The 26,730-nt window shown below is 44.4% G+C and overlaps 1 protein-coding gene across 1 annotated transcript in view; it reads left to right on the forward strand.

Annotated features, from left to right (window-relative positions):
* Positions 1–6,433: 6,433 nt before the first annotated feature.
* CHL1 (cell adhesion molecule L1 like) overlaps positions 6,434–26,730 on the forward strand; it is a 104,717-nt gene continuing 84,420 nt past the window's right edge. Inside the window, exon 1 of the mRNA XM_040994878.1 lies at positions 6,434–6,619. The gene's annotated coding sequence lies outside the window, so the exon portion shown is untranslated. The remainder of the gene's footprint in view (positions 6,620–26,730) is intronic.

Below are 26,730 nucleotides of genomic sequence, written 5' to 3' on the forward strand. Positions count from 1 at the left end.
AGGCACATGGGACTGAGCTCAGACATGGAGCAGAAGTGAGGGGCACTGTGGCTGTCTCCTGGGCCATCCTCCACTGCTTTCCCCAGCCATAAAATTGTCATTAATATATAAACACCTCATATTCTCAAAAAAAATCTGCAACTATACAGTTGTTTGCTGCATTGATTACACAGGAAATGACAACAACTTGAAAATAAGAAGGAAAAATAAACAACTGCTTTTTATATAGATATGCTTCTGTGTAAACATTTTGAAGACTCTAATGCAATTATTTATATCATTTGTCTCCCACTTATACGTTTTAAGAGCAACTTCTCTAGCAAACAAAGCTATAATTTATCAAGTTATCAAAATTATTTTATAAAAAGTGCCATAGTACTACCAAATAAATAAACAACATTTTGAAAACATCATTGATTTTCATTTCAATTAAGATCCTTTTGACATCGTGCTTATGTATTCTGCCCTTTGAGTAATAACATCAGCATCAGTACTATTTGTTTCCTTAAGCTTTCACATAGCACTTCTACTTCAAGGCAGACCCTGAGTCAGTATTAGTAATAACTTAATTCAGTTTCACTGGCTTACATGGCCATATGTGGATGCTACAATCCTTTTTTTTAAAATCAGATCTACAGAGAGGAGGAGAGACATTCTATGATTTACTCTCTAACCAGCTGCACTGCTGGAGCTGAGCTGATCTGACACCAGGAGCCCCTTCCAGGTCTCCCACGTGGGTGTAGGGTTCCAAGGCTTTTGGCTGTCCACTAGTGCTTTCCCAGGCCACAGACAAGGAGTTGGTTGGAAAGCGGTGCTTCTGGGATTAGAGCTGCCACCCATATGGGATCCCAGTGTGTGCAAATCAAGGATTTAGCTGCCAGGCTACTGAGCAGGGCCCGCTACAATCCTTTTTAAAAATGATACTTGGTTCGCTTACTGAAAGAAGTTAAACTTGTATACTTTAACTATCTTGAAGGTCTTCAGCAATCTCTTTTTGTAGTTAAACAGTCCTATTTTAATCAGTGCAGAAAATTTGTCGTTTTAAAGTTCACTTGAATGATTATTTTTCCTTCCCCTTAAAGAAATCTACTAACAATACTTGCTGGCACAGATGTCGGGGAGAAAGGTATCCTACTCCACTGTTTGTGGGATTGTGGGTCACTATGGAAGTCAGTATGGAGAGTGCTCAGAAAATTGAAAATTGATCTACCATATGACCCAGCTATCCCACTCCTGGGAATGTATTCAAAGGAAGTGAAATGTACATATGAGAAAACATCTGCATCCCTCTATTCATAGCAGCATAATCTATAATAGCAAAGATGTGGAAACAGCCCAGATGCCTACTGAAAGAGGAGTGGATGAGAAATTTGTTTTTTTTTTTAAGATTTATTTATTTTTTATTATTATTTTTTTAATTGGAAAGGCAGATATACAGAGAGGAGAGACAGAGAGGAAGATCTTCCGTCCGATGATTCACTCCCCAAGTGAGCGCAACGGGCCGATACTATGCCGATCCGAAGCCAGGAGCCTCTTCCGGGTCTCCCACGCGGGTGCAGGTTCCCAAAGCTTTGGGCCGTCCTCGACTGCTTTCCCGGGCCACAGGCAGGGAGCTGGAAGGGAAGCGGGGCTGCCGGGATTAGAACCGGCGCCCATATGGGATCCTGGGCGTGCAAGGTAAGGACCTTTAACCACTTGCGCCACTGCGCCGGGCCCGGATGAGAAATTTGTTAACACACTCCATGGAATACTACTCACACATTAAAAATGCTGAGATTCTACCATTTGCAACAAAATCATCCTAACTACAAACTGTTATGCTCAGCGAAATAAGCCAATCCCCAAAAGACATATATCTTATATTATCTCTGATATAAGGCAACTTCATGCAAAATACAAGATATATATGGTTAAACCATGCATATGCACATGTCTATGGAAGAGCTATATAATGGAGACTAGCATATTGGGAAGTGGAGATATGTTACAGTATGCATCTCTACTCCCAGAGAACAGGAAGACTCCCAATGAAACTGTTAAATATATCTTAGCAATAGGATGCTGGATATTCTACCATTATCTTTACCTACAGTGTCATGATCTGCTTTAACAGCAGAATGATGGACTTGTGACTGTTGCTGAAAGATAATATATAATAATATGGGGGAAAATAGTATGGTGTGAGGGAGTGGAGAAGGGAGTAAAAAGGGAAAGCCTTGTGCCTATGGAAGTGTAGCATGAAAAAATAGATATCAAATGATGATTTAAAACAAGAAAAATTAAATCGGTGATGTTGAGAGGAATCTTACTACAATTTCTGTCAACACACTCAGTTATGTTCAAAAAGAAGTATAATTTTTCAGCAAAAGAATCCTACAAAACTTGTGATAAACCTATAAAGCTAATTTGTTTGTTAGAAACTTTTAAATAACAACTATAGGGAACTCAGAAGAAATGACAGAACGTTTGTTCCGTGGCTGTCATTTGTGAACCAGCAAGTTCAGGTGCTGGCACAGGTTGCGCTGCTGGGGAGGGACAGGAAAACGAGATTCTGGCATGGGAATGTCTTGCTGGAAGAAAATACTGTTCACCTCTGGAGCTGTTTCTGGTGGGTACTTGACCTATTGGTGACTTCCACTGAGGTCAACTCCTGCTTGGCTGGGGGCTCTAGGTACTTTGGAGACCAGGGGGAGGGCCTGGGTCAGGAGGTGGTGAGCTGTGGCATGGGTGGTGCCTGGGGGTTGTAGTGTGAATGACCAGGGGAGGGGGCGGCTCCTCCTGTGGGGATCCTAGGTGAGTCCTTTGGGTCAGCAGATGGAGATCCCAGGTGAGTCCTCTGGGTCAGTCCATGGAGGTAGGGCATTGAGGTGGGTGGGAAGAGGGAACAGTGGCTGGCTGGCTGGAGTGTACTCCCCACCTACTACGCAGGCTCTGGTTGGCCAGCTGAGCAGCAGGCAGCCGGTGGTAGGCAGAAGGAGGGAAGGGTTCCTGCTTGTCTCGTTGTTGCTCTTATTGCAGACAGCACAGCAGCATTGGTGAGGGATAGATGTTACAAAAGACATGCTAAGTCAGGGTGAAGGATAGAGGTTACAATACACAAGGGCCCAAGGGTGGCCATGTGTAGGCTCTGACATCACAGCCGTTGCTCTCTAGCAGTTCTTCTGTTACCCTTCACAGTGATGGGTGGCTTCAGGATAACCAGAAGGAATGGAAAATCCAACTGGGATTACTTTTGGAGTGTAAACTACAAGTCACCTTAGGTCTCCTTGGTGACAACCTAGCCATGGTCCAAGACTGGTCATAAGAGAGACTGGGAGGTACAGTTTTTAGGAGGCCATAGGCCTGGGGCAAAGAAGTTAATGTTGTCTGGGGTGAGGGGCTGAGGGAGGAAGCAGCAGCACCACCAACTTTCAGAGCTGCCTCTAACACCCCTCTTCCTCTAATGTGTTTCCTTTGCATCCGGTGGACTCTTCAGCAGGAGGCAGCAAATGAGGGGGTAAACTCAGTCTCTCTGGGGGGGCTGTTTGAGTCTGCAGGGCAGTCCTGTCCCCTGAAATCACCACTACCTCAAAGTGTTTGCTTCATTTATTGTAACAAAATTGGAATAAATAAAATCTTTTCAGAAGTGGCAAGGGATTGTCATATCCAGGTTGAGGCAAGCCTAAGAATCAAAAACACTGTAATGCAGTACAGGTCACTAATCAGTTGCACAGACTGGGAGAGATTTTGTAATCTCAGTTTCCTCAAGTACAAAAAGAAAAGTGGGAAAGGACGTGTCATTTGAGGTCCTTTCCAGAATGGAAAGAGTTACGTTGGAAACAGAGAGGTGGGGACAAAATCTCCATCCTCCAAAAATTCTAGGATTTACCCCACAGATAGGAAGTTATCCTACAATCCAGTGCACAGGTATTTAAAATAAGATTGTCCGTGATGGGGTGGTGGCGGGGAACAGCTTTCCAACTTGCACAAGTGACCCTCCAAGGGATGTCTTGAAGCTTGAGGTCTGACCACATCCCACCATCCCAGCTATGTGAGTGCAGCACTGTAACCAGGCCCTTTGAGAATCCACAGAGTATTCCACCTCCACGGCATCTGAATGCTGGATTTCCTATGCTAGTCCACCTCTTCAATTGCTCTAGGATGATTCCCTCTGATTTTTAATACATGTCCCTTTGTTCTCATATTAAAGGACAAGGTGCAGGGATATCGACTGCAGTTAAGAGGGTCGTTAGCTTTGCTAATATCCAAGCCAGCGGTGACTGCTTTGTACGTCCAGGTTGTCTTTGAAGGGCCTTTTCTCGAGGGAGCATCATCGTCCCTGTGTCACAAGCTTATCCAGGAAACCTTTGGAACTGCTAGATTGAAATTTTCCTTCCAAAACTCCTGCTCTTAGCTAACTAGTTTTTCTAGGAGTGATGCCATATCACTAGCGACTTGGCACTGCCAAAAGGCACAGCTCTTCCACTGGCCCTGCTCCGGGAATGGACCCAAATGATGGTTCAGGCTGGGGACAGGCAGTAAGTCAGCAACAAAAGCTGGAAAAATAAAACCCTCCAGTTTTTAATAGCTTTTATCTTTCTTCCAGATGACTGGCCTATCTCTCTCACCTTCTGCTTCTCTTTAGGGGAGAAGCCCCTACCCCTCCATTCCTGGATGATTGGATTTTCCCTTTGCACAGCCTTTTTAATTGTGGGAGAGAAAATCCACACCTCTCAGGGCTAATGCCATCCAATTTTCACAACTCGGAAGAATGTGTAGCCTCTCCCAGGCACCTGTGTGCTCCCATGCACAGTAGCCTGGGATTGTTTGTCAAGTGGGAAATGGGTCTGAACACAGTGTCAGACAGTAGGATCAGGGCCATGAGAGGGTCTGAAGGCAGGTATCTTTCAGCTGTAAACATCACATCTTTGAAGTTTGCCTTTGGGTTCCAACAAGCTCAGACCCCGACTCTGTGAGCTGCTTCAACCAAGAAACCTTGATCTGTTGACTGTAACTGAGGATTTATTGGTAATGCGAATCCATCATTGTGGATAAAAGCATTTGCCTTCATTTTTCACTCCTGTAAAACTGTGGTTCTTCTTTGGTTCATCATTCCCCTACACTCTCCTCTTCCCTCCCTTCTTCCTTTCTTTTCCTTTACCCGAATTTTCCTGTCTGGTTTCTTTCTTAAAATTGGATTGCCTGGGGTAAAGCATATTGTCTATAAGCTGCCTTAATTACTGTTTCTGGAAGCTGGGGGTGTTTGTTATTTCCTCATTTATATGCAGTATCAGAGGCTCAGAAGGCTGTCTGCCATTTTCCTTTCTGATATTGGACACTCAATGTTGTGTTCTGGATGTTTGATTTAAAGTGCAGTGCCTAGCCTTGCTAGCTCGCTTTCCATGGTGTCCTGACGCTTGCCCAGTGACTGTTTTGGCAGCTGCTTTCCCTGGGTGGGGATGTAGCACAGCAGACTTGAAGTTGATCACTACATCCACAGGGACCACGCAGCTGCAGTTTGAGGAGCACTCTGTGGTCTGGCCATCATGGAGTTTCCAGTCTTTTTTCTTCAGAGCTCCCTCGAAGGTGCTAGCTGCTCAGACAGGATCGCCTTTGTTTCCTGTGGCCCTTTGACCTTGGAAGTGTTTTTCCGACAGGCACAGAATTTTCCCTGTTGGAATTTTATTCAGTACCCTTTGTCTCTGTGTTAGAAAACACGCCACATGAGTAATGACGTCTCAGCAGCACAATTTAAGCTTCATACAAATCCTGCTCTCACTTGCATTTTTAGTTTGCCAAAGTAAGCTGGTAAGAATGGTGCCCACACACGAATGGAGGGAATGGTAACCCGAGGTTAGGAGCTATTAAATGTCCATTTATTTGCTCTCAAGGTATTTCATTCAGCTGCTTCTGAGTTTCCTCCTCTTGAACCTCTGGGTGATGCCCCAGCTCTGGGGCATCAAGGTGTGCATGCTCAGCACCCCCCACCAGAACCTCGGGGCCCTGGGCAGCATCCTCTCCGCCTCAGGGAGAACTTCACTGCGGTGGGGAAAAATTTAAGTGATTTACAGATCACTTGTTGTGCAGTAGCCAGTGGCTTTGCCATATTTGAGACGCTAAATAATTATTTCCTGTTGTTGTGTCCTTTAAAGGCAGCAGAAAAGGCTTTTTGCATGGAAGCGGGGATATGAGACTACCGGTCATAAATCAACAGAGAATAAGTAGGAGAAAACGTTATGTAACCACATGGCAAAATTACCAACTGTGAATATTAGCGCAACATTGGAAAGGGTGAGTGGAAGGTTTTCCAACATTTGCGTGTACTGGCCTGACAGCTTAGGAGGCGGCATCTTTTGTAGATTCAGCAGCAAGCTCCCCCCTCCCCGGAAAGAGCCGGGAAGCAGAGGCTGGCATTCAGCCCGCCAAGCACCACACCCCTTCGCGGCTCGGCTCTGGTGAAACCCTGGCTGGCAGTCGTGCGCGGAATAAGAACCGTGAGAAACCTCAGGGAGGGGCCCCAGGAAGATTCCTCGTTTTCTTGGGGGCAGAGATCCCACCTCGCTGGACCACGAGATACCGAAAAATAAGCAGCGAAGTTTCGGCTTCCACCTGAGACCAAGGATTAGCCGCGTTCCGCGAGGTGGGTCAGGGAGGGGTGCTGGGCGTTGGTGCCTCGGGAACCTCCCCGGGTCCTCCCCTAGGGCCTCCGGAGCCGCTTCGGCCCCGACCCATTCCCTACTGCAGATCGGCTCTGTGTACACGTCCCCGGGACAGGATCGCGAGGCGCCAGGACGCTCAGGTGTGCGGGAGGGGCGCGCGCGTGGTCCTGCCGGGCCCGGGTCGGGGCGTGACACCATGCTGGTTTGCTAGCGGGAGAGCTGGGCGAAGGGCTGCGGGGCGCAGCGAACGCTCCTGGATCGGAAATCCTTTTGCCAGACCAGCCAGGAACAAGCTGGGCTTGATCATGCAAGGTTGGCGGAAGGAGGAGGGGCCCCGGGTATCCTCTCCATTCTCAGGAGGGGGAATCCTGACTTGCACCTTGTGGTACAGCAGGTCTCTAGGAGGTTAGCTGTCTGCCGGAGCCTGGGGTCAGTCCTGGCCTCGGCACCCAACCCTGCCCATCTCTAAGCTCTTGGGGTTCGTGGTGGATTTTTAAGAAGATCCTGGGTCACGGTGCGGTGTGGGGTCCTCGAAAGCTGAAGACCTGCCTTGGGCGTCCATCTGCTGTGGTGGTCATAACCAGAAAATGGGGAGGGCGCATACTGTCTTCTGCAGACCCCTGTAGGGGCGAGCGCTAGACTGGTTGCCATGGTTCCCGGCTGCTGGGCGCGGGGAGCAGTGCCAGCCCTGGCGACCCTTCCTCTTTGTGCGGCGCCTACCTCCTGCCCCCACATCTCTCTTTCTCTGTCCCTGTCTCTGTCTCCATTTCTCTCTCATGCGTGGGGAGGAGTAGAGAGGAACAGATTGGGTTGGAGCTCAGGGATTGGAGCGGGAGGCTGGGAGCGCCCGGTCCTCCCTGAGCTCCATGAGCCTCATTTCTACCACCCGGGCCGGCTGAGGATCCTGCCTGGAGCCACCGAAGCCGCCGCCTTGTGGGCCCAGGTGCGCAGCCCAGGTACCCCGGTGCCCAGCACGGCAGAGAACAGGGAGGACGCAGAGTGGGCGGGTGGACAGGAGGGCGGGGCTCGGCCGGCATCTACCCGGACAGGTGCAGCAGCACCGCGGGGTGCTTGGCGCAGTTGTGGCTTGGTTAGCGCTAGCTTCAGGGCCCCCGCAGGGACGCGCCAGGTGGGGGTTTCCGTGCGCATATGGGTTAAATTGGGCCTCAGGCCTACCGCGGGCTCCTGCAGTGCAGAGTCTGAGGGCATCCACTTGGGTTGGGATTTCAGCTCCACCATCGCTGAGCTTCCTAAATAGTGACGGTATCAAAGCTTGTTCGCCAGGTTGTTGCACGACTGGGCAGAGATAGTCCAGGCTGGCGGGCTCAGCCCTGACACACAACACACCCGGAAAGTTGGTCATTGGAGATCTGGCAGTACTGCCAAGGCTGATGGCTCTTCCATTTCTTTAGATTCAGCGAGTTGTTTCTTGGCATCTTCAGCGCAGGCAGCGCATCTTCTGTTCTCTGATTTTGGAGAATAATCTCAATTCACGTGGTCATTCCCGCCTGAGTCCCACAGAGAGGAAGTAGCCAATTGCAGGGAGCTGGTTCGCCGTGAATCCAGGCAGAGGGAAACTGGAACAGTTGCCCTGGGGAACCTTGGAACCAAGAAAATGAAAAGCTAGCTCCATGGCTTTGTGTGTGGGATTTCCCACTCTTTGAGGTGACAAGTGGACTTGGTTCTGGATTCTGGTGGATCCTCAGCACCACCTGTTGTGCGTTTGTGTGCCACGCTGGGTCTCCCTCCATGCCAGTTCCCAAATGTCATAGGAAAATAAATGGAGACAGATTGTTAGTAGCAGGCCGGGGAGGGCCTGCCCCTGGCGCTTCCTGGTCTTTCAGGGTTTGCCTGTGCAGGCCATGGTGATTCCCTAAGGAAAGGCTGCATGCAGCGTGGGAGCCCTCCAACCCGGGAGATGTCTCCTCCCTGGTGATGTGCGCACTTCCTGCCTTGCGATGAGCAGGTTTCCACTAAGATTTAGAAGGCTACTCTCTTTTTAAGATGAGGGCACAGCTTACTGTATTATATAAAGCCAGGAGGGTAGCATCAACCTGAAGATTCTTAGTGACTTTTATGTTAGAGTTTAATTTTCTAATGACTTCTGAAGTCTTTGAAAACAGGAGCTTATTTCAAACAATATGGCTATGTTGAAATAATTTAACCTGATTTACTCTGTGGAGACTTGAAGGAGTTTTTTTTTTTTTTTTTAATATTGAGGCAAAGTATAGTGAAAAGAAATATTAAAGAGAACACCTGTCAGAGAGGCAGCATTTCAGCCTTAAGCCAGATTCAAGAGGTCAGGATCTTCTGCATGTAGGTATGGGCTCTCCTTCCTCCTGCTGAGAGAAGGGCTTCCTATGCCAGAAGTACCTACAGCTTCCCTCAGAGGTCTTTAAATGGCCCCACTGTAGGTGGGGAGGTTCTCTCTGTCCTGGTGTAGGTTGGAGGTTCTCTCTGTCCTGGTGTAGGTTGGAGGTTCTCTCTGTGCTGGTGTAGGTTGGAGGTTCTCTCTGTGCTGGTGTAGGTTGGAGGTTCTCTCTGTGCTGGTGTAGGTTGGAGGTTCTCTCTGTCATGGTGTAGGTTGGAGGTTCTCTCTGTGCTGGTGTAGGTTGGAGGTTCTCTCTGTCATGGTGTAGGTTGGAGGTTCTCTCTGTCCTGGTGTAGGTTGGAGGTTCTCTCTGTGCTGGTGTAGGTTGGAGGTTCACTCTGTGCTGGTGTAGGTTGGAGGTTCTCTCTGTGCTGGTGTAGGTTGGAGGTTCTCTCTGTCATGGTGTAGGTTGGAGGTTCTCTCTGTCCTGGTGTAGGTTGGAGGTTCTCTCTGTCCTGGTGTAGGTTGGAGGTTCTCTCTCTGTCCTGGTGTAGGTTGGAGGTTCACTCTGTCATGGTGTAGGTTGGAGGTTCTCTCTGTCCTGGTGTAGGTTGGAGGTTCTCTCTGTCATGGTGTAGGTTGGAGGTTCTTTCTGTCCTGGTGTAGGAGTGCAAGGTCTCTGTGGTGGTGTAGGTTGGAGGTTCTCTCTCTGTCCTGGTGTAGGTTGGAGGTTCTTTCTGTCCTGGTGTAGGTTGGAGGTTCACTCTGTCCTGGTGTAGGTTGGAGGTTCACTCTGTCCTGGTGTAGGTTGGAGGTTCTCTTTGTCATGGTATAGGTTGGAGGTTCACTCTGTGCTGGTGTAGGTTGGAGGTTCTTTCTGTCCTGGTGTAGGTGTGCAAGGTCTCTGTGGTGGTGTAGGTTGGAGGTTCTCTGTGCTGGTGTAGGTGTGCAAGGTCTCTCTGTCATGGTGTAGGTATGGAGTTTCGCTCTCTCTCCTCCACAGAGTGTAGTTTTTCTCCTCATTTTTGGAGTCAAGGTGTACAAATTCCTTCCCTTAGGGAAGGGGAGCAACCTCTTTCAGATCATTGAAAAAGTGTTAAATCCATCATGTTTATTCCTTCTACATGTTTCCACAATCCCCCAGAGAGAAACTTCCTGTTTCCCCTTCAGCTTCTTTTACACAAAGGTTTATATTTTTGTTTTCCCTAAATATTCCTCTATCCAGAGAAGTATCTTGTGGGTAACACAGATTAATGTCCTTCCTGCAGTTTTTTCAGAGCTGACCCATGGGCATAGGATTCTTGTGGCCATTCTCTGTGTCTGTCCTAAAGTGTTCAGAGGTAACCTGAGAAAATATTGTCCCATGCAGTCCAGAGGGCTGATCCATTGTCTACTCAGGATGGCTGAAGCCCTGGGTACTGCACAAACCTGTCGTGAGGTGAAGCAACCATTTGTAGCTGAGAAAGAGCCACTAAGTAATAGAGCTTATGGCATCCCAAGTGGGATGACAGCTGTCAGCACGTACTGCTTCCAGCAGTGGCAGGGACGATGCTTCAGGTTTGGCTTATGCAAGATAACTCTCTCATATCCACAGTGCAAATGCCACCTCTGAAAAACAGCTCTAGGGATCTCTGACAACGTGTCATTTGCATATTGTTTCCCAGGATTTTTGGCATTTAATGTTTCATTTATCAGAGATTATTTTATGTTTTGAGTTATGGCAGCTAATGGTGGGATAGAATCTAATGCATTTTAGAAGCAAAAATTTTGCTTTCATCCTTCCTGTGTTTTCTGCAAAAATTCAAGCAGTCATGTGTCTGGGAGGCTCAAGTAAGCCCGAGACAAAGGGTGACACGAGAACACAGGAGGTTGTGCAAGGGTGAGTCCTGAACTCAGGAGCTAATTGACATGCAGAGGTGTCAGGAGGATGCGCCCCTCCCTGACCAAGGCCTGCGTCACAGCACACCATGGTGTCTGATTAAATCAGTGTTCCTTGTTATTTTGTCAGACCAAGACTGAGAATGCTGTAGTTTCAATTATGAACATTTTGATTACAGCTTCATTCTAACTAATTCAGCCTGAAGAGAATGCAATTATTATGGTGATTTACATACAATATGCTAAGTTAGCACAGCTAATGAGTGAAACCGTAATATTCTTTTTATTCATTCCTGGAAATATATTTTGCTAAGCATTCTTTCAAAGAAAAGATTACGCGTTCACTAGCATTTTGTGTCTGCCTACAAGTAGACCTGGCACCAAGTTGTATTCTCTGCTCGGAAGTGAAATATCGCATTTTGATGATCACGTGTGTGTCTACCCAGCACGGGGTGGGTAGACACAATTCTTTAGTTAATTATGTGGGGTGCTTTCTCCTTTCTGAACATCTTTATTTGGGGAAAGCTTCTGTATTTTCTAATTTTGGAGGCTGGCTAACACCTTAAACATTACTAATTACTGCATTTTATTTTATGTGTGTCGCAATAGTGTAGTTAGTTAATTACAGCTTTCTCATTAGCACCATGTAGAGAATAATGAATTAACACATCCCTTTGATCAAAAGAACATCTAAGTTTATCTTCTGAGAATAAAAAAAGTGCTATTGCATGGCCTAAAGTCACCATAATTTTCCCGAGAAACAAATTAGTGGAATTCTGCAGCCAGGTTAGCAGGCTGATGGATGATCCAGGCTGATCACCCGCAGGACTGGAGCTCGGTGGTTGCCTGGCAACCCGGTGTGACTCTGCGATTCTCTTGGTGTATTTATCCAGTAAACTAGAAAATTCTGTTTTGTTAACAAATATTTTCAGTCAGTGCACAAATAGACCATAACTAATTGAGCTTTTATATATTGTGGATAAAAAATGATCCTTCTTACTTTCTTATTGAGTGTACATAATAAAAATACAAAGAAACAAATTATGATTTCCATTTTTAAATTTTTCGGAGAAATGCTTATTTTATCTGGAAGAAAATTGAGAGTCAAATTACTAGAAATGTGAATGTGTGAGTTTGTATGCATAATTTCAGCAAGAGTTGTGAGCATCCTCTGAGGTGAGTGACTTCTTCAGAAGTCATGGCTTCCTGGATGAGCTGAGCAGTGGTAAACTTGGAGTGTATATCAATACCTCGTGAAGTGACGCTGGCAGATGAGAATATGAGCAATGTGCATCGGATCTACAGTTGTGTGAGTGTGGCCTGTGTCTTGACTGGACTTTCTCCTCCTGTGTTACTATCACCTCTCCCATCTGAGGAGTGGGTGCTGCTCATTTTCTCTGTGATAAGGAAGTATGTGTGTGTGTGTGTGTGTGTGAGGGGAGCAAAGCAACCCGTTCTCATCTGCTGACCTCCACCCTCCTACCTCCAGGGAGAACAGCCAGGCTGTGTCAGTGTCATCATGTGTCATCAGTGTGCCAGGTCAGTGTCCATCATGTGTGTTCTCTGGATGGCAAGTCTCTTCGCGATCCTCCTGCGAGGCCTGTGTCTGAGGCCCTGGCAGTTCCTGCACTTGGGTGCTGGCTTAGTATACTGGCTGCACAGCCCAACCACCAGGGTTCAATGCCAAAGTGTGCCGTCTTGGAGCTGTATAGTCTTGGCCAAACAATTGCAACTTCTTTGAGACTGAGTAAAATCAGCTCTTGCTTTCAGTGAGCCACACTAACACAGAATAATTTGATCAGATCCAGACCCAGGTATTCAGATTCCAGTGTTTTGAATTCTGAATGCATGTGTGTTTTTCCTTAAAGATTCAATTAAGAGAGAAGAGTTGTTACTGAATAAGAAGCAGTTGCTTGCATGAGACTTTCAACCACTTTGCTGTGCTTATGTAGTATAAAGAAACACAGACTTGCTGTTTCTAAGTTGAAGCCTCCATAGTGTCCCTGAAATCCGAATCATTACTCTTTGAACCAAATCTAGCTGATAGGAAACAGCTCTAGATCAGTGGGCTTCTGTGTAAGGACAGGCTGCAGAGACCGTGTCAGACGGCCAGACACAGATCTTGTCCAGAGTGACCAAAGCCTAGCAGTGAGAGCGGGGGCCAGGTGGAAGTGGTTTGAGAGTCTTTCTCCTGGAATAGAGCAGCATCGGGGAAGAATCTTGGCATACCTGGAAGGCTAGCTGCTTGTAGGAAGTGAATAATGGTGGCGGGGAGGAACAAATTGGAATCAACAAAAACTGTGCCAAGCAGAGAATCACTGAGTTTGCATTTAGGGGTACTCCCTTTCTCCTTCTTCCCCAGTTCTTGCCTTCTTCATTAGCATTGGCCCAGGTGGGCATTAGCTCCTGCCCAGAGGCCAGTTTTTGCTGTGATCTCTGAACTTAAAGACAAATGTTTCCTGGCAGTGTCTCTGGGTCCTGCAACAGTGCTGAAGGGCAGGCTTTTAGGGAAGCCCCTCCCCATCTCAGGCTGCACCTGTGAGCGGAGCCTCTGATGCTGGGATTGACGTCAGCCACCTAAGTCTTATTTGATGACGTAACGAACAAAAGGGGCAGGTTGTTAGTTAATTTTATGATGACAAAATGTTCATTAGCAGAGGGGGCCACCAGTGTCCGAGCTCAAACACCTGGTTTGTAAACCAGCTCCTATCCAACTCTGCTGCTTTCAGATCTCCTCCAAGGCAGGCAAGTTCTGTTGCATAGCTGTCAGTCAAGCTTTCTTTTTTTCTTCTAAGCTAATCCAGAATCATTGTGAACTGAGGGCTATAGTGATCTGAGGGAATACTGAGTACGTCATTAACTATGTTTCCAGGGTTGAAGGTAGGGAGAGCATGTTTTCACAAGGCCCCCCAAATTGTAATACTTGGTTTCATGTTTTTGTTCGTTGTGGATCCAGTGAGACACAGACAGCAACCAGTGATTGATTGCAAAAGCATTTATTGACTGCCCAGTGATGTGGCAAGGCCTGACTGGCAGGAGCTGGGATGATGCTGTGAGTATTGTGTGGAGACTATTCTAGGCTCTGTCGCAGTGCTCTGAGGGACGTGCTTGTGACACTTGTAAGCTGGGAGATGCTAGCCTGCAAGAGGAGAGAAGTGCACTAGCCCAGCACCACAGTTCCATTCCGTGTCTCACCAACTGCTCTGTGTGGCCTCTGAGCCCTGCATCCTCCTGCACAGCTCTCTCTTCTGACTTCCTGAAAGACATGGAACCATCAGTGTTCCTGGGTTAGCAGGATCTTCCAGCTCCGGCCTTCACACCTTTCTCCAGATAAACAGGCACAGTAGATGTAGAGACAACCCATAAGCTGGTGCACTGGACATACCTAACCCTGGTGCTGCATTCTAAAGCTCAGGGTGAAAGGATACAATGGAAGAGGTGTGTCGGGGGAGAGAGGCAACTGCATTCTCTCCAAAACCATGTCCTGGAGACAAGTGACCTTCTGAGCTGCATTGGAACCAGAGGTAAGCAACAGACACAGCCCGACCTCTGCCCTCCTCAGCATGTCCTTGCTTTCACCAACACTTCTATTCTTGAAACAAATGTTTCCTCTTATTACATTTTTAAAAATTCTGCTTATGTGAAAAATGGAGACATAGGCAGACAGTGAAATCTCCCACATATGGGTTCAGCTGACAAATGCTCACAAAACTGGGCCTGGATTAGGCCACAGAAATGTGTCTTGTGTGCTCCAATATTCACACGTTTAGGCCACCTTTCCTCTGTATGTGGTTGAAATTCCAAATAAAACAATAGAGAGATTATCTGCCACTTTAGGTTGGGATAGAAATTGTTGACAGTGCCATATGCTATGTTTTAGCCTTGCTGTGGCCATGAAATGATATCAGTCAAAATTATAGCCATAATAAAGTGGCTGTCAATTCAAATAAGCCTTTAGAGGAAAAAAATGCATCTGTGTTTTAGTAATGGCTAACATATATCAAGGTTTTAAAAATTTTTTTGGTTTGGTGTATTAGTGAAGGTTAATGTATTTTTTTGAATGTACAGGGTAGGAATAATGCTTCTATCTGCTGGTAGACTGCTATGTGGCAAGAATATATTTTCTTGCTTGTGTCTTTAGATTCAAAGGAATGTGGTTATCATATTTTCTTGGCTTCAACCATGCTGGAGCATGAAGCTTAGCTTACCAAGAAGTATATTCATTTTTGTGTCAGAAACTCAAAAACTTTCAAAAATTGTTGTGTAAGATTGTTCTTTTTGGCGCTGTGGTGAATCCCTTCTTCAGACTGAAATCCACATATTGCATAGAACGTTTAGCTCATTGTATGATGAAAAGAAAGAGAAGATATTACCCAGAATGATAAACATGGGGCCAAATGAAAGTAACAATGTTACATTCATAATATACACCTGCCTGAATAATATACTCATTTTACACATACACCATTTTCTTTCCTTAAAGAAGATATGAATGAATGAATTGAAGAAGAAATCATTTTACTGTATTTTACTTTGTGATGTCTGTAGTTCTCAGAGGATCCAGATTTCAAGGGGTGTCCTTTTCCCCCTAGCATACACATTTCTGCATGGAATTGATTTGGGCCCAATAGGGTTTGAATACAATTGATTTGTTTCAAGTAACATTAAGAGACCAGAGATGAGCAGCAATTCAGGTACAACTGCTGTGTGTGCCTTTGTGAGTTAAGTTCAAATAAATTAGATTTGACCCAAACCACCATCCACTTAAAGAAAAAGGCATTAGAGTGGTGTCATCCAGTTGTACAAAACTGGTATGAGCTGTGTGAGTTGGAAATTGGCTTGCACACACAGAAGCATCTTCTGAAGATTTGGCCATTCTTGTCCTGCTCCTGTCACTAGCAGCAAGCTGAAGATAGACACAACATTCACGGCTGCCTCCCCTGGTGACTAGAGATTGATGAGCTCATGTTTGTACACTGCATTCAAGAAAAAAGTACCAGCTATTATTATTACTGATAAACCATTTTTCTCCAGGGTGATATTGGACAGCAGACATTAAAAATCCATTATTGCATTTAACCTTAAAACAACCCACTCAGCCTAGTATTTACTGCCTCAATTAAGTCTGCCCCCATTTCCTCTGCCCTACAAATTCAGAGTTAGTTTGGGTGTACAGAATGACACCATCACAAGTCTGTCTAAACCCAGTGTGGATCCTCTGCTTCAGCGAGAGTAGTTTGGGCTGCACCCCTGTCTCTGCCTTGGGAATGAAGTGGATGCCTGGTTCTGAGCTTTTGTTCAGGTGTTGGCATGATGAGTGAAATGAGTTTTCCTGGATGGCTGTGAGTGTTCTGGGGACAGAGAAATGTGTGCACAGCTCACCCTGCCATTGTTCCTGCTTGGGTGGAAAACGAGTGATCACTCAGCCACTCCTAGTCCACACATATTAAAAAAGAAGTTTGTGGCCTGAGTTATTAGTTATAAGACTAGATTTTCAGTGACAAAAATGTTGTAATTTATGTATGGCATTAAATCCCACCAATTACAGTTTATTGGCCTTTAAAGATGTTCTAAACTATGGCCTGATTCAGGATAGTGTAGATGTTTTGTACATGTTACCAGGGCATTGCTCATTTTCTGCTGAGGCTATTTTACTATTGTAAATCAGATATCAAATGTTAATCCGTGACTATCATGATCCTGTCCTGGCTTACCGCCAGTCATCTCCAATGTTTAAATCCTAGTCCCATATTGACAGTTGAGCAAAAGAGCTCTCATAATGTCCTAACTATTTCTAGAAAAATTTCATTACCAGTGTTTCATTATGGAATGAATTTTCTAGCTTGGTCATTGTCCACTCTTAATTTAGAGCCATTCTAACAACCACATCTGCCTCCTTTTTAGTGTTGATAAAAGCATAAACTGAAAGCACATAGGAGGGGAATCATATATTAATTCACATCTACAATCTTTTCAGTGAGAAGACAAGGAGAGATTAATAAAATGCAGCTCAGGGGTCATTATGCCTGCATGGATGTTCCTGAGTGACTACAAAATCACAAAGAGGGCCTGGCACAGTAGCCTAATGGCTAAAGTCCTCCCCTTGCATGCGCCGGGATCCAATATGGGCACCAGTTTGTATCTTGGCCAGTCCACTTCCTATCCAGCTTCCTGCTTGTGGCCTGAAAAACAGTTGAGGATGGCCCAAAGCCTTAGGACCCTGCACCCATGTGGGAGACTTGGAAGAAGCTCCTGTCTCCTGGTTTCAGATCATCTCAGCTCCAGCCATTGTGGCTACTTGGGAAGTGAGCCAGCAGATGAAAGATCTTTGTCTCTCTCTACTTCTCTCTATCCATCTGACTTTCCAATGAAAATAAATAAACCTTAAAAACTCACAAGGAGTTTTAAGGAGTTTAAAATAAAAGTTAAATGTTGAAGTTCATATACGTATTTGTGTTTATGTATTTGAAAGAGTGAGAGAAACAGAGAAAAAGAAAGAATGATGGGAGGAAGGGGGAGAAAGAAGGAAGAGATGAAGGAAGAGAGGGAGGGAGGTAGAGAAAAAGAGAGACAGAGGGAAAGAGAACCTTTCATTCACTGGTCCACTCTAAACGTATTCAACATGGGCCAGAGTCAGGAGCCAGGAGTGCTGCTCGGTTTCCACGTGAGTAGCAGGGACTCAATACTCAGGCCAGTGTTACCTCTGCTACCTCTCAGAGTGTGCACCAGCACGAAGCTGGAGCAGAAATGGAGGTGGGACTTGATCCCAGGCACTCCAAGATGAGGTATGAGTGTCCCAAATGGAGGCTTAAATACTGTGCCTGGATGCTCATTCCCTCAAAACAAATTTGGAAATATTACTTTTGGGAATATAGGTTGTTTAACACTCACGTGGAATTCTATTTTTCCCTAGTGGTCTTAGCTGTTCAAGATGCTACAAAAAATGTCGACATTTTAAAAAATGTCGAAGAAAGGCTCAGCACAATGGCTCAATTGGTTATCCTCCACCTTCACGCAACACAATCCCATATGGATTTATGATCCCAATCTCTACTTCCCATCCAGTTCCCTATTTGTGACCTGGGGGAGTAGTGGAAGATGGTCTAAAGCCTGGGAACCCTGTACCCACTTGGGAGACCTGGAAGAAACTCCTGGTTCCTGATTTTATATCAGCTCAGTTTCAGCTGTTGTGGTCCTTGGAGAGTTAACCAGCCGATGAAAAATCTTTTGTTCTGTCTCTCCTTCTCCCTGTAAATCTTCCTTTCTGGTAAAAATAAGCAAACCTTATTTTAAAACAAATGTGCAGCAAGGCACACACATTGAGAAGGCTTCTTTTCAGGGGCTGGCACTGTGGTATAGTTGGTAAGCTACTGCATACAACACTGGCTTCCCATTTGGCCACTGGTTTGAGTCTCAGTGGCCCCACTTCTGGTCCAGCTCCTTGCTAGTGGTCTGGGCTTTGAGCTGGCATAGCTCCAGTCGTTGAGGCAATTGGGACTGAAACCAGCTAATAAAAGATCTCTGCCTCTTCTTCACTGTCTCTAACTCTGCCTTTCAAACAAAATAAATGAATTTTTAAAAAATATTTATTTTATTGTGAAGGCAGATGTTTATAGAGGAGAGAGAGAGAGAAGAAGATCTTCAGTCCATTGATTCACTCCCCAAGTGGCTGCAATGGCCAGAGCTGAGCTGATCCAAGGCCAGGAGCCTGGAGCCTCTTTCAAGTCTCTCATGCAGGTTCAGGGTCCCAAGGCTTTGGGATGTCCTTGACTGCTTTCCCAGGCCTCAGGCAGGGAGCTGGATGGAAAGTGGAGCTGTCGCGATTAGAACTGTCACCCATATGGGATCTTGGCGTGAGCAAGGTGAGGACTTTAGCTGCTAGGCTACCATGCAGGACCCAAAATGAATAAATCTTAAAACAAACGGTTTCTTTTCAGAAGCAATATGCTAATATCTGTCCAAGGTATCTCGTCCCACAGTAGGACTCGAGACATGTTTTTAAAGTCTGTATAGATAGGACTTTAATTTTTTTAGTCGTTTAATTTGAAAGAGTGTGCTTTCACCTGATAGTTCATTCCCCAAATGCCCAAGAGAGGCAGGGCTGGGCCAGGCTGAAAGCAGGAGCTGAACTCAACTTGGGTTTCCCAAGCAGTAGCTGAGATCCCAGATGCAGTGGCTGTACTCTTGAACGCTGTAATTTGCTTCTTCTGTGATGTGAATGCTGCTTACAGGGTTGCTGTGCTTCTCATGGCCCTCTCAGTTGTTCGAGGAGTGACCAGCATGCAAGGGTTTCTCCTTGAGGCCGGGCAGCTGGACCCAGTGGGTCTGTGAGTTTGTCTTAATGTCAACTCATCCAAGTGATAGAAGATTGCCTCATTCAGAAAACCTGAGATTTTATGTCATATTCTAACATAAATGTTTACACATGGTAAATTCTGCTTTTTTTGCTTTCAGAAAAATGTACTAGGCATAGCGGGGCTGTCGTGGTTAGGGTCAGGGCAGAAGTGGGAGCTGAGACCCAGTAGTGAGTCTAGCTTCAAGCTGTGGTGCACAGGGCCCCACCACAAAGCCTTTTTTCACCACAGCTCCTTCTCTCTATCTGGCTTCAGCTTCCCCCTGCTCTGCTCTTTTCTCACTTTCACATGACCACAAGATCTGTGTCAGCCTCCTCTGCACATTTGGATTTATTTCTTCATCAGTAATTCTGGGAAATTCCCCATCGAGGTTTCTTACTCCAAAGCCACTGGGCCTTCCACTTGCTGGCCCTGTGCCTCCCACCGCTGCTCTTCTCCACGAAGGCCAACATGCCACCATTAAATCCCTTTTCCTGCTTGTCACTGGGCTGAGCTGTTTCTTCCTGGATGTCCTTGGCTGTCCAGGCCAGCAAGCTGTCAGCCCAGCTCCCTTGCTCTCCACTGTGTCTTGTAGCCCTGGAGACCTTCTGTCTTAGTGTATGACTTCCTGCTGTCCTCCCTCCCAGGTCACCTCAATCTCTTCCTCTCCTGGCTCGCAGTCCCCAGGTCATATATTTTGCTGCTTGCTGCAGCTCTCATGAATTTTAAACAACTCACTAAAAAAAACCCCTTATTTGAAATGGAGGTTTTATTTCATGACTGTAAATGGAGCACCAGTGTCAGAAGCAAACAGTGACTCGTAGATGCAAATACTAATTGTGATACTCAGGAACCTGAGGCCATTTCAGTCCAGCTCATGCTGCTGCCCGAAGGCCAGTGGTTTTGGCTTGAATCCTACCAAGTCTTCCTGAAGACAGGTGATTATCAAAGTTAAGATGCTGTTAGTGAGGGCAGCACCTGCCCAAGTTTGCAAGTGCAGACATGGGAGACCCTTGTTGCTGTGCTTGCCAGGTCCCAAGCATGGTTTGTTCACAGTACTATTTCTCTTGACAGCTCTAACTTGAGTTTGGGACAAGGTGCATTGCTGACTATTGAACAAAAGTGAAATTAACTTCTGCATTTGTCATTTTATGATTTTTGAATTTTTTTTTTCACTTTCAGCTTTGTTAGTGATGTTTTACTTGCTGGCTCTGTGAAATTTCAATTTCAATTTTATGGAATTTGTCATTGCCAGCCCAAATCTTTGGGAATTGATATACTGAATGCTCTGTATGAAACTAGGTGTCTCAAGGAATGTTTTAAATGTGAGGGTGATAGGACTTGAAACTAGCTACCCACAAAACTGTGGTAGAAAATTTGTAACAAAAATGTTCCTCATTCAGAGGTATAACATGTGTGAGATGCTAATGCGTGCATCGGGAAGCGGCAGAAAATGGAACCCACAGAAGACACAAAGTAAATTTCTAGTTCCTGATTTGGTCCGGGTGAAATGTGAGATTCTGGGGAGTGTGTCAGTAAACATGAGCTCTGTCTATGCTTCTCAAATCAACTGAAAGGTGTATGTTATCAGAAACATGTGACAATCAAATTCACTTTAACTTAATCACATTGAAGAAATAGGTGAGAGGTGAAAGACCAAATATCCAATGAAAATAACTTACAGGGATTATTTTAGGCCTGGATACATTAGAGGATGATTATGTTTATAAACATTTTATTCATTCAACATGCAATCACTGAACATTGAGTGGGAATACACCCAATCTCTTGTTGAGTTTGGGAACAAGAGTGAGCAAGTCGTGGTGGTCTCTATCCTCAGGGGGCATCCCAGTCCACCACAGAGGCCAATGGCTCATAGAAGGACGGTAGCAGGGATGGTCTTTTTACAGGATCATGGTATTTTTACAGGATCTAGCAGCTATCACCTGTGAAGTCTGAAAGTGAATGCAAGTTAAACCACAACATAAGCTTCAATCAATTTTTCAATTACATTTCTTGTTCCTTGTGAGGCAGCTCATCAAGCAAAAGTGGAGGCTGACTCAAATACAGTACAGTTGCTTAGACATGCTGTACCTTCTATGCACATGCCAGTGCCTGGAACCAAGGGCGGGAAGTTAAGACAGGTCACGAGGGTGGTAGTGAGTGGTCTTCTGCCTTTTTTTTAAAAGAAGGAAACATTTTCATGACTTCTTAGACAAAATTCCTTTACCCTATGTCATTTTATTCCCAAGTGCTTCCTCTTACTTTAGTGTTTAGCAGATAATTCAGTGAGATTATTTTCTGAATAAATTTCCCATGGGAGAGTTTTAAAAGTAGAATTATAAAGGTGGTTTAGTCTTTTCAAAATATTTTCTTGTTGAGAACAGAAAAATTCTTGATGAAAGCTAAAATCTGTGGCAATTTAACTTATGCCTATTATTTCAGGTAACTAATTTCACCAGGAATCTTCATGGACAAATTAATGCTTATGTCATGTAAGAAATAGCAGGTGTAAACCAGGGGTTGACAGTGCCCTACCTGTGTGCAAGTTTTGATGCCCATTCCTTTAATCAAATGGAAAGTACTGCATGTCTGAACTAAAAGATAAATACAAACTCTTAGCATTTCCAGTAGCTATTGAAGAAAATCAAAGGCTAAAGCCTAATTTTGATCCATGCGCTCAAAGCAGAAGCAGAAAGTATGGGCTGGAAAGTTAGGGTGTGTCAGAGATGCATGCATATGGACAGGTTGTGCAGTGCTGATGCTGTTAGCAAGGGAGATGTCAGAGCCTTCAGTCCTTCAGCTGAGCCATGCCATGTGTTACCTCTGTGTTCCTTATTCCTCCTGTTGCATCTCCCTAATTTTTTGCACCTTTTTGTATTCCTTTGAGTACCTGCTGTCACTGCTCTCAGCTTCCTGTGTGTGGTTTTGCTCCAGTGTTAGTGGTGTGGCCAGCATGTGTGTGTGTGCCTGCACACATGTGTGGCTGGCAGCAGCTCCTCAGGATCAGTGCAGGATCCATGGAGGCCCACTCCACACCCATGCCCCCGACTCCATGGCCAGGTGCTATGATGCAGGTGAGACTCAACACCAGATGTGGAACCAACACCAAAGAAACCAACCAGTGCTGTTGGGGGCTTGGCAAGCCTGTTGGCCATTCATTTCCTTCTTTGTTTATCCATCTACCTGTCCATCTGTGTGTGTTGATCTGTTCTTCTGTCCACTCGCCCGTCTGTTGATTTTGGCATCTAGCTACATGATAAAGGCAAACAGTGCTCGTATGGATTTGATCTACAAAGCTATAACTGGGATTGAAGAATTAGGATACAGAGGCAATTAAAACAAAATATAATGATATTATTAAAATGTATAGTTTTAACAAATTATATTTTTAGGGCAATTTCAGCTCAAATATATGCTAAAAACTTTGGGTTGTTTTAGGAATCTTTTTTGTCCTACCCCAGGTAGCATGCTTTTGGATAGAATTTGATAAAGTTCGAGAAATGGAGGATAAAAGCCTACAGTCCCATTGCAACCATTGTATCCATTTTCAATGTGTCCTGTGCTCAGTGGTCAGCTCAGATGTTAAATGCACAATGGGTCTCTTGCATATGGTTGTGCTCATGTTTATGTAGTCTGTTGTGTATAAATGTGTACGTAATTTGAAATCAGAATAGTTGAGTAACTATTCTAAATAACTTTTCTGTGCAATAAGGCAGACTGTAACTAACATAAGTCAAATACACATGGAGCTACTCCTCTTCAGGTCATGTCAGGCAGGATAACCCAGTCGTTCTGTAATGGCTCTGCAGCCCTGTGGCATCCCAGTGATACGAGTCAACAATAAATCACTATCAACTCCAGGAGAGTGATAAGGTGCATCTTATGTAGATTTCTAAATCTTGCATTACTTTGAAATTGACTCAGAAGTGTATTTAGTCACAAGATAGATTGTCTTCTGGTTGCTGATGGTTGATTTAATGGCCAATTTGACCATATATGTATTGGATAGGAAAGTAATGTCCATTAAGCGGAATGAAAACGCTAAAAGGGAGAAAACGTTGGTTTAAATCTTCAGCTCCTCATAGGGTTTCATTAAAGTTCTCTCTTTAATATACAGTGCAGCCCATTGTTGTCAGCAGCCTTGCAGTATGCTTCGCATAGATTTTGCAAGAACCAGCGTAGCTGAACACTGTATCTTGCCAGGGACCATGTCCTGCAGGGTGGAGTCACTTTTCACTCTGATTAATTGTAATTTTTGCCAACATATTTTATGCCCAATATGATCTATCAAAAGTCTTTTTTAATCTTTTTTTTTTTTTTTTTACATTTTTATGTCCTTGAGAAATTTCATTAGTTTTGAGCAATGATGTGTAAAAAAATGGCAGGAGAAAATGACATTCTTGAAAGGGTCTCTGATCAGCCGGTCTCCTCATGCTTTTCCTTTTGCTAAACAGAACCAAGTTGAGTTGCAGACACTTCATGCCTGTTATGTGAGTAACCAGTGTAAGAAATATCCACCAAATATTCATCCAAAATCTGGAGGCCTTCACAAGCCTCCCGAGTTCCAGGGTCCAGTTGGCTCTTGAGCACTGAGTCCATTTCTGCAGTGTGCAGTCTCACATAGTTTATGGTAAATGTTGATATTTTAATATCTAAAAAAAGTTTACTTTAATATAAATTTTCAGCTGAGAGTGTGTATCCCTCCAAATATGTCATGCCCTCAATGTGTTCGTGTGACCTTAATTGTGCTTTCATCTCATTTATTCCAACCCACATTTTATTGTAATGAATTAAAATGCATTCTGCAGAATTACAATCTCGTTCTACACATTAGCAAGTTGTTGAAAACTGTGTTTTATTAATTTAAAATTTTATTTCTTTAAGAAGCAGAGAGAGAACTGACATAGTGTACAGGGTGAAGCAGCTGCCTTCTGTGTCAACGTTTCAAATGAGAACTGGTTCAAGTCATGGCTGCTCCACTATCAACATAACTCCCTGTTAATGGCCTTGAAAAAGCAGAGGGAGATGGTCAAGTGTTTGGATCCCTGCCGTGTCTCAATTGTTCATAGATAACTAACTAACTAACTATTTTAGAAAAAGAAGCAGAGATGCAGAGATCTCTGACCCACTGGTTCATGCCCCAAAGGCTTGCAGGGGTGGGCACTCCGAGGTTGGATGCCAGGAAGTCAGTCTGGGCCTCCTGTGAGGTTGGTAAGGTTTCAATCACTTAAGACCTTATGTGCTATTTCCCAGGAGCAGAGCCAGACCTCATTCTTTCATGCAGGCTTATCCATAAATCTGTTGTTTCTTCTTGCTTCAATTTTAGCATGACTCATGTTGCTATGATGGGGAACTCTTCTTAAACTCAGATCCTGTCCAAACATGTAACAACACATTATGAGTTTATGTTGGTATTCATAATTCTGAAATCAATGTGCTCATAATATGCATTTCTCGTATACTTTTTGGGGAACTTTTCAGACCTGTTTTTGTGCCTCTAAGTGCAACTGCAGCACTGAGTATTAATATATCAGTTGGGAAAAAAATGCACTCACGTGTTGTTAAAGTTACCTTTGACAGATGATTTCACATAGTGCATTTCCAACTGCATGTCTTTGTGTATTTACACATGGACACAAATTTGTGTACATTTATGGTTATATAGTATGAGATCTTTGCAGTGAGTGTTCATTACATTTTGTTATCAGTTATTTAGATTAATTCTATGGAACTTATCTTTGATTTGTGGGGATCAAGTGCCTTTGTTAGAGCAGAAACAGGTCACTCTAGCCCTCGAGTTGTGACACAGCCTTGGGTTTTGGTAGTATTTTGCACTCTCCACTACTCTGGCGAGCTCTTCTCTGTTCCCGGTGACATCTTTTTTGTCTGTGTCTTGTGAGATTTCTTATTTTGATATGGCTGTTTTGGGTATTCATTTTCCCACTCTAAAGATTTCTTATTTCCATGATTGTAAAATTTTAAAGATAAATTTCTTTTACTTGGAAAGCCAGAATTACAGAGAGAGTGAGAGAATCTCCCATCAGTTAGTTCACCCCCCAGATGGCTGCAATTGCTAGAGCTGGGCCAGCGCTAGCTAGGAGACTTCTCTGAGTCTTCCATATGTGTACAGGGTCCCAAGGCTTTGGGCCATCCTCCATTGCTTTTCAAGGCCGTAAGCATGGGGCTGGATTGGGAAGGGGAGCTGCTGGGACATGAACTAGCACCCATATGAGCTACTGGTACCAGCAGGCAAAGGATTAGCCTTTTACATCACCCTAACAGCCCTTTCCCTTTCTTTAAAAATTTTAAAACTGATCCATAAACATAATATATGTCTATAAGGTACCATGTGATGCTTTTATGCATGTATGCATTTGGTACTGTCCAAATCAGGGCAAATATATTTATTTCCTCAGGCCCTTGATGTTTATCCGTGACAAGAACGTTCATATCTTTTCTTTGAGATCTTTGTTAAAATGCACTGTAAATGACTGTAGTCTGTGCTCTGCAGTTGCTCACTGCTGTCCAAGTATGACTAGGCACCACGAGTCGACCTTTCCCGTTCTCTCCTCCTCTCCACTCACACCAGTCATTGTAACCATTGGTGTTTCTATTTCTAACTTTTCCATAGAAAACCTCCATTTAGTTTTCCATAGATTGTACTAATTCACATTCTCACCAACAATGTGCAAGGGTTCCCTTTTCTTCACATCGTAACCAAGATTGTTTTTCAATTATTTTTCTTTTTGATAATAGCCACTCTCCCCAGAGAGAGGTGCTAACTCATTGTGGTTTTGATTTGTGTTTCTGTATGATGAGAGATGTTGAATTTCACCCCCCTACAACTGTTGGTCCTTTGTATGTCTTCTTTTGAGTGGTGCACAGTAGGTCAACTATTCATTTTAAATTCAGCTTATTTAGGCTATTTTTTGATCTTGTGTTGATTGAGTTTATTATATATTTTCAATGATAACTTTTTGCCAGATATTTCCTTTTAAAATACTTTCTCAAATTCTATAGTTTGTCACTCTACTGATAATTTTTTTGCTTGCAGAAACTCTTTAGTTTGATGAAGTAACATGCATGTATTGTTACTTTGATTGCCCTTGCTTCAGAGTCTGAGCCCCCTGCCCTGACTCATAGCCCCTCTAGTGTGCCCATTCCGGTCTCCTAAAGCATTTTCCCTATGCTGTCTTCTGATAGTTCTATGATTTCAGGCATTACAGTAATGTCTTTAATCAATTTTGAGATTACTTCTGCACATGATGAGGTCTATTTAAACAGGGGTCTTTTTCATTCTGTACCTGAGTGACCAATTGTCCCTACATCATTTGTTGGAAAGATTGTCCTTTTCCAATGGTATATTTTTAGCACCTGTGTTAAAGATTAGTTCATAGCAGATACATGGATTTACTTCTGGGCTCTCAATTCTGCTCCATTGGTCTGTGGACCTGTTTTTATGCTAATAGTATGTTATTTTGATTTCTGTAGATCAATAGTATATTTTGAAATTAGACAGTATGATGTCTCTTACTTTGCTCTATTTGCTCAAGTTTACTTTGGCTAT

Source organism: Ochotona curzoniae, unplaced genomic scaffold (assembly GCF_017591425.1).
Source record: "Ochotona curzoniae isolate NIBS_2020 unplaced genomic scaffold, NIBS_Ocur_1.0 contig_908, whole genome shotgun sequence".
In the NCBI taxonomy this organism is placed as follows: Eukaryota; Metazoa; Chordata; class Mammalia; order Lagomorpha; family Ochotonidae; genus Ochotona; species Ochotona curzoniae.